Below are 8,286 nucleotides of genomic sequence, written 5' to 3'. Positions count from 1 at the left end.
CTGTTTTTTTTTGTAATTCATTATTAGTTTTCATTATTATTTTAAGTTAATTTGTAGCTTTTGACGTTTTTATCTTTTTAAGTAAAATCTTATTGAATTGGATTCGTTGAATTTGTCTTTAAGTTTGAACCGTTTCATTTAGTAGAGATTATCCGTTTCATATATGGTTTGTGTCTAGGCTAAGCTAATGACGATTCATGTTACGTATCTTAAAGGGTTTTTTCGATGTCGCTAAATAGTTGTGTGGCCATGTGCGATTCGAATTTGGCGCACTTGTAAATATAATAGCTTGTAGATTGAATAGACGCTGTTTCAATAGCAGGAAATTTACTTGACTAGAGTATTGGACTTGACTCAATAACTTTATAGTTATGTCGGCTGGATTTTTAAGTGTTTAAAAATTAGATTTTCGCCAGGGGCAGACACTCTGCTTCCTGAGCAATCGTTTAATTTTCCAAAAGCGTCCAAAGAGATGCTTTTTATTTTGGGCTCTAAGCCTAGTGCTGCTCTTCGCTCGCCAAAACTGGCAGCCAAACGGAGATGAGGGCCTACTTGCGTACAGTTTATGTACGATCGGGCAGAGTACCAAACCGCCGACACTCCCCCTCCGCATTTTTAATACGGCGAATAATTCGGACAGCGTATCGTCGACGATTGGGCACCAAGAGAGCACCGTCAACGAAGAAAACCTGTGCAGGTACGTTAATCATGGCCATGATATTACACACACACACACACACACACACACACACACACACACACACACACACACACACACACACACACACACACACACACACACACACACACACACACACACGTGCGTGTGATGCGACCATGCCTAGGCGAGTCCACCCTAGAAATGGGAGGCCACCGGCTTACTGGTGGACCGACGCGATTGCGGACCTGCGCCGCGCCTGCCTACGGGCTAAGCGGCGGATGCAGCGAGCACGATCAGAGGAAGAGCGAAACGAACGGCGGGTGGTGTTCGCCGCTGCAAAAGCCGCGCTTAAGACCGAGATAAGAGCAAGCAAAAAGGCCTGCTTTGAGGGTCTCTGTCAGAGTGCCAATACGAACCCGTGGGGTGACGCCTACAGGATCGTTATGGCCAAGACGAGAGGTGTGATGGCTCCTACAGAGCAATCTCCAGAGATGTTGGAGGGGATCATTGGAGGACTTTTTCCGCGTCATGATCCTAGTCCTTGGCCTCCTTTCGTAGGACAGCCGGGGACTGGGGCTGGCGATGAGGAGAGGGTCACCGATGTGGAACTTGCGGGGATAGCTAAGTCCCTTAGCGTAGGTAAGGCCCCAGGTCCGGACGGAGTTCCGAACCTGGCCTTAAAAGTAGCTATTGCTGAGGCTCCCGAGATGTTCAGGTCTGCTATGCAGAAATGCCTGGACGAGGGAGTTTTCCCAGAAGCTTGGAAGAGGCAGAGCCTGGTACTATTGCCAAAGGCGGGGAAACCACCCGGAGACCCGTCGGCATATAGACCAATATGCTTGATTGACACGGCGGGGAAGGTGCTCGAAAAGATCATCCTCAATCGAATGTTGCGGTTCACCGAGGGCGAAAATGGTCTTTCGAGTAACCAGTACGGCTTCCGGAAGGGGAGGTCCACCGTAGACGCTATCTTGTCGGTTACAAAAACCGCCGAGAATGCACTCGAGCCTAAGAGGAGGGGAATTCGCTTTTGCGCGGTAGTGACTCTGGATGTAAGGAATGCGTTTAATAGCGCCAGCTGGTCTGCTATTGCCGATGCGCTCTTGCGTCTGGGGATACCGGAGTACCTGTACAAGATTCTCGGAAGTTACTTTCAGAATCGTGTACTAGTCTACGACACAGAGGTGGGTCGGAAGTGCTTTCACATAACCTCAGGAGTCCCGCAAGGTTCCATCCTGGGTCTGGTGTTATGGAATGTCATGTATGACGAGGTGTTGAGGTTAGAGTATCCAGTGGGAGTGGTGATTGTCGGATTTGCCGACGACATTACGCTCGAAGTCTACGGTGAAACGATCGAGGAGGTAAAGTTGACTACCAACCACTCGATCAAGGTTGTGGAGGCGTGGATGCGGTCCAGGAAACTGGAGCTGGCTCACCACAAGACAGAGGTGACGGTTGTTAACAACCTGAAGTCGGAGCAGCAGACGGAGATCAGTGTAGGAGACTGTACTATCCTGTCAAAGCGCTCCGTCAAACACTTGGGCGTGATGATCGACGATAAGCTTACCTTCGGTAGCCACGTCGATTATGCTTGTAAAAGAGCCTCCACAGCTATTGCGGCACTGTCCCGAATGATGTCCAATAGCTCTGCGGTGTACGCCAGTAAGCGCAAGCTAGTGTTGCTACATCCATACTTAGGTATGGCGGCCCGGCGTGGGGCACCGCGCTAAGTACTAAATGCTACCGACGGAAGCTGGAAAGTACTTACAGGCTTATGTGCCTGAGGGTTGCGAGCGCGTACCGTACCGTGTCACACGACGCTCTCTGCGTCATTACTGGTATGGTGCCTATCAGCATTCTTATCAATGAGGACATGGAGTGCTTCGAAATGCGCGGCACAAGAGGCATACGCAGGACTGTCAGGATGGCCTCTATGGTCAAATGGCAGCGCGCGTGGGACAGTTCCACCAAAGGAAGGTGGACCTATAGGTTGATACCGAGGGTAGATAGTTGGATTAATAGGCGCCATGGGGAAGTCACATTCCACCTGACACAGGTCCTTACAGGTCATGGTTGCTTCCGACAGTATCTACACCGTTTCGGGCATGCGGATTCTCCCGAATGCCCAGTGTGCAATGGTTTAGAGGAAACGGCGGAACACGTTTTGTTCGTGTGCCCGCGTTTTCGCACAATGCGTGACCGCATGCTTGCCACATGCGGGGAGGACACAACTCCGGACAACTTGGTCCAGAGGATGTGTAGGGATGAGTTTGGCTGGAACGCCGTTTCAACGGCTATTACCCACATCGTCTGGGAGCTACAGAGGAGGTGGCGCGTGGACTCGGAGAACGGCTAGTCCAGATGCAGTACAAGAGGTGGTCCAGGGGTTCGGAGTCGGCTTCGTAGGTCATACCGGTGCCCTGCGGTCGAGATCGACCCTTACAACGATTAAGTGGCCGCGGAGAGGAAGTCCCGGTAGTGGTGCTGTCGTGGCGTCGGTCTACTGGGTTGGATCCGAGCCCGCGGTTGGAAAGGGGTCCCCGGCAAGGGTCGGGGTAGGTGAGATCCTGCTGTCTGCAACCTACGGGTGCATCTGATAGGGCCTGAAGGGTAGTGATACCCTTCCTTACGGGCAGGTCAGATCGGGTTGCACGTGGGCATCAGTTCTTGATGTCCGCTCAGCAGTAGGGCGCGGGCGGGGTTGACCCTGCCCGCCTTCCGAAGACAAAGGGAGTGGCGAGGACCACTCGGGAAACTGGCTAAGCGCCAGCATGCTACCGTGATGGACTCTCCAAAGCGAGTCATCGATGTTCGTTGCTGCAGGCTACGCAGCTAGCCTTGTGGGTGCGATGTGCACTAGCCCCTCTCTGAAGCAATACCTTCTTGGTGGTTCCGGAGAGACGTAGGGTTTGGCGACCATAGGAATGGTTTAGTGGGTACGAGGAGAGAGTAGTCCTGGATTTTACTTTTGTTGTAGAAGACGGCCTGTCAGACCTACACTACCCTAACCTTCTGTTAGGGTGTCTGTTGAGCAGATTATCCCCCTATGGTTTAGAAGGAAAAAAACACACACACACACACACACACACACACACACACACACACACACACACACACACACACACACACACACACACACACACACACACACACACACACACACACACACACACACACACACACACACACACACACACACACACACACACACACACACACACACACACACACACACACTGAGAGCCACTCCTCGAGTTGCTAAGCAGGTGGAGAGATGCTTCCGGTGTATAGAGTTCGGTCACCAGGCGAGAAGCTGCAAGGGTCCTGACAGGTCCACATTGTGCTGGAGATGCGGCGGAAGTGGTCACGTTGCTCGAGACTGCACGAAGCAACCGAGGTGTATGTTCTGCAAACCGGAGGACGGAAACGATCATTCGACGGGTGGCTTCAAATGCCCGATGTACAAGAAGGCGAAGGCAGGTCAACAATGACAATGATGGAGATAACGCAAGTGAATCTCAATCATTGCGATGCAGCACAGCAACTGTTGTGGCAGTCGACAACGGAAACCAAGTGCGACGTCGCAATAATTGCAGAGCCGTACCGAGTTCCTATCAATAACGGTAACTGGGTGGCGGATAAAGCAAGGATAGCGGCAATCCAAGTTACAGGCGGGTTTCCCATTCAAGAAGTAGTGGATAACGATCATGAAGGTTTTGTTATCGCCAAGATCAACGGTGTCTTTGTGTGCAGCTGCTATGCGCCCCCAAGGTGGACCCCTGAGCAATACAATCGGATGTTGGATCTACTAACTGATAAGTTGATAGGACGTGCGCCGGTTGTTATCGGCGGGGACTTCAACGCTTGGGCGGTGGAGTGGGGAAGTAGGCTGACCAACGCAAGGGGTTACTGTCTGCTGGAAGCCTTAGCGAAGCTGAATGTTAAACTGTGCAATGAAGGCTCTGTGAGTACATTCCGTAAGGACGGACGAGAATCCATTATTGATGTGACGTTCTGCAGCCCGTCGCTGATGAACAACATGTACTGGAGAGTAAGCGAAGAATACACACACAGTGACCATCAGTCCATCCACTACAGCGTAGGTCGGCGGATCTCCGCTCTGCCGAGCACCCGGAGGACCTGCGAAAGGAAGTGGAAAACGAAGCAGTTCGACAAGGAGCTTTTTGTCGAGGCACTTCGGACAGACAGCGATACTCCCGCTATGACCGCTGTGGAACTAACGGAAGCAGTAGCGAGGGCATGTGATGTTACTATGCCCAGGAAACTCGAACCGAGTAACCACCGGCGTCCAGCTTACTGGTGGAATGAAACGCTCAGCACCCTACGTGCTGCCTGCCTTAAAGCTAGAAGACGATTTCAAAGAGCTAGATCCGAAGCGAGCAGAGAGGAACGCAAGGTGATTTTCCGCGAGGCCAGGACCGCTTTCAAGCGGGAGATTGCTCTGAGCAAGGCCAATTGCTTCAAGGAGCTGTGCAGAGAAGCAGACGCCAATCCCTGGGGACAAGCTTATCGCGTCGTGATGGCGAAGATCAAGGGCCCAGCTACACCAGCTGAAATGTGCCCTGAAAAGCTGGAGGTAATTGTGAACGGCCTCTTTCCGAATCACGGTTTAACCACATGGCCACCTACGCCGTACGTCGACGGGGTGGAAGTAGCTGCCGGCGCAAACCGGGTGTCTAACGAGGAACTCCTTACAATAGCCAAAGGACTAAAAGTGAAGAAAGCCCCTGGTCCAGATGGTATCCCCAACATGGCATTGAAAGCGGCGATCGAAGCGTTTCCGGACATGTTCAGGATAACGATACAGAAATGTCTGGTGGATAGCTACTTCCCAGACATTTGGAAGATCCAGAAGCTGGTGTTGCTGCCAAAGCCTGGCAAGCCGCCAGGAGACCCAGCATCGTATCGACCGATATGCCTGCTGGATACGCTTGGCAAACTCCTGGAGAAAATCATCCTGAACAGGCTGATAAAGTGTACGGAAAGCTAGAGCGGTCTGTCTAATAGGCAGTTCGGGTTTCGGAAAGGGAAGTCGACTGTGGATGCAATCCGGACAGTCATTGCGAATGCGGAGAAAGCCTCAAAGCAGAAGAGAAGAGGTAATCGTTACTGCACCGTGGTAGCTATAGACGTGAAGAACGCATTCAATAGCGCCAGCTGGGAAGCCATCGCCACTGCACTACACAACATGAGGGTCCCTGACTATCTGTGCAAGGTTCTGAAAAGCTACTTCCAGAATCGAGTCTTGGTCTACGAGACAAACCAGGGTCAGAGATCGGTTAGAGTTACGGCGGGTGTGCCACAGGGCTCCATACTCGGCCCAACGTTGTGGAATATTATGTATGACGGAGTGTTAAGACTTGAACTACCCGGAGGAGTCGAGATCGTCGGTTTCGCGGATGACGTCGTCCTTTTCGATAACCGGTGAGACCCTGGAAGAAGTAGAGATGCTGACGGCGGAGACGATCGGTTCCATCGAGGCCTGGATGAGTGAAGTAAAGCTGCGGTTGGCTCACCATAAGACAGAGGTAGTGCTAGTCAGCAACTGTAAAGCAGTTCAACGGGCCGAAATTAACGTCGGCGGACAGGTTATCCCGTCAAAGCGTGCGTTAAAACACCTGGGCGTGATGGTGGACGACCGATTGAATTTCAATTGCCACGTCGACTATGCCTGTGAGAAGGCAGCGAAAGTTGTTAATGCTGTATCCAGGATTATGCCGAACATCGGTGGACCGAGCAGCAGCAGCAGACGTCTTCTGGCGGGAGTATCCTCTTCGATACTTAGATACGGAGTTCCGGCCTGGGCTACAGCGCTGAAACTGAAGCGGAATCGAACAAAGCTTTCGAGCACGTTCCGGCTCATGGCTATTCGTGTGGCGAGCGCGTACAGGACGATATCGTCGGAAGCAGTCTGCATTATCGCCGGGATAGTTCCCATACACATCACCCTGGCAGAGGATGTAGAGTGTTACCGGAGAAGAGGCACTGCAAACGTGAGGAAGACAATCAGAGCGGACTCGTTGGCTAAGTGGCAGCAAGAGTGGAATGACGCGGAGAAGGGTAGATGGACCTACCGGCTTATCCCAGATGTGTCGGTATGGATGTCCAGAAAACACGGAGATGTGAACTTCTACCTAACACAGTTCTTTTTTTTTTTTTTTTTTCTAAAACGTGTTTTATTTTATTTGAATTATTACAAGCTCATAGTTTAACAAACGTTATAAATCTTAATTCTTATTTTATTGTACATAATGTTGATTGTTTATCTATTTAGTGCCAATTTCATGTTCTACAGCTAAGATAAAAAATGAGCTCACTTAGATCCAGTTCATCCCTGCTTTTTCCTTTGATGTAATTAAAAAATCCGATAAATATTTTGGCTGCTCTCGTTTTTTCTAATGTGTTTAGGTGATTTAGTACTGGAAATTTGAAATTATCAAAGCTCAAATTACGAGTTCGTGTTCTGTTAATCAATTTGATTTGTGTTAAGGAATACCACCAACAATTACGCACTTTTATGCAGTTCGCATACCTGTGCTTCCAATCCTCAATCTCTTGAGGACAATACGTGCACATCTCACTTGCAGTTCGACCGAAACGAAATTGCTGTTCTCCACATGGGATTTTTTCATTGACAAGAAGAAACCATGAGGTTTGGTCTTCGGAAGAAATATTTTTGTTGAAAATATTTTTCCATATCCGTGACCATCTAAAATTTGGGTACTTTTGTTCAATGTGTGGTCTTGCAATTTTAGTAATGTAGTGATTGTAAAAGGCATTGGCTGTAGGATTTTCTTTAACATTTTCTGCGATGTAGGGAAGCTCTAAGAATAATGTTTTAAGAAAAGGTGAGTTTAATGGTATGTCTTTAATATTTGGCGGATTTTCCAAACGTTCAGTTATCGTGTGAAAGAAAGGCAATTCTAATTTTGATTGTAAATATCTGTTTAGCAAAAGAGCTTTGCATTTGAGCTCAGGAGAAATCAAACCCAATCCTCCGCGTTTTTTTGACAAACATAATTGATCGAATGCGACTCGTAAAGGAGCTCGATGCCAAAGAAAGTTTCCGTATATGTTTTTTATTTTTGCATTTGTTTTTTTGTCAATTGGAACCGTGGAGGCTACAAACCAGATTTTAGATGAAGCAAATGTATTTATGTAAATAACTTTTTGTATCAAGTTTAAATTTCGAAACTGGTTATTCCACAAAATGAACCTCAAACTTTGAATTACTTTTTCCCAGTTCAATTTCATCATTGCAAGACTGTTGTTGTGATAGTAAATACCTAAATTTTAATGTTTTCCGAGAGCTGAACCCAGGCCGGTAATCTCCGCGTGTTTTTTAGTCCAATTATCATTGCTTTCGTTTTCAACAAATTAACTTTAGCCCCAGACACCAATTCAAATTTTTCGAATATACTTCTAATTTCATCTAACTTTCCAAAATCATTCAAAATCAAACTAATATCATCCGCATAGCAATTCAACATATCAAGTTCAGTATAACATAATCTTTTTAGCTTCTGTAGAAGAGGTTCCAAGTATAAACAAAATAGGAGCATTGCAAGGGGATCTCCCTGTCTGACAGATCTTTCAATTTTTAT

Source organism: Aedes albopictus, chromosome 2, assembly GCF_035046485.1.
Source record: "Aedes albopictus strain Foshan chromosome 2, AalbF5, whole genome shotgun sequence".
NCBI lineage: Eukaryota > Metazoa > Arthropoda > Insecta > Diptera > Culicidae > Aedes > Aedes albopictus.
This window is presented reverse-complemented; position numbering follows the sequence as displayed.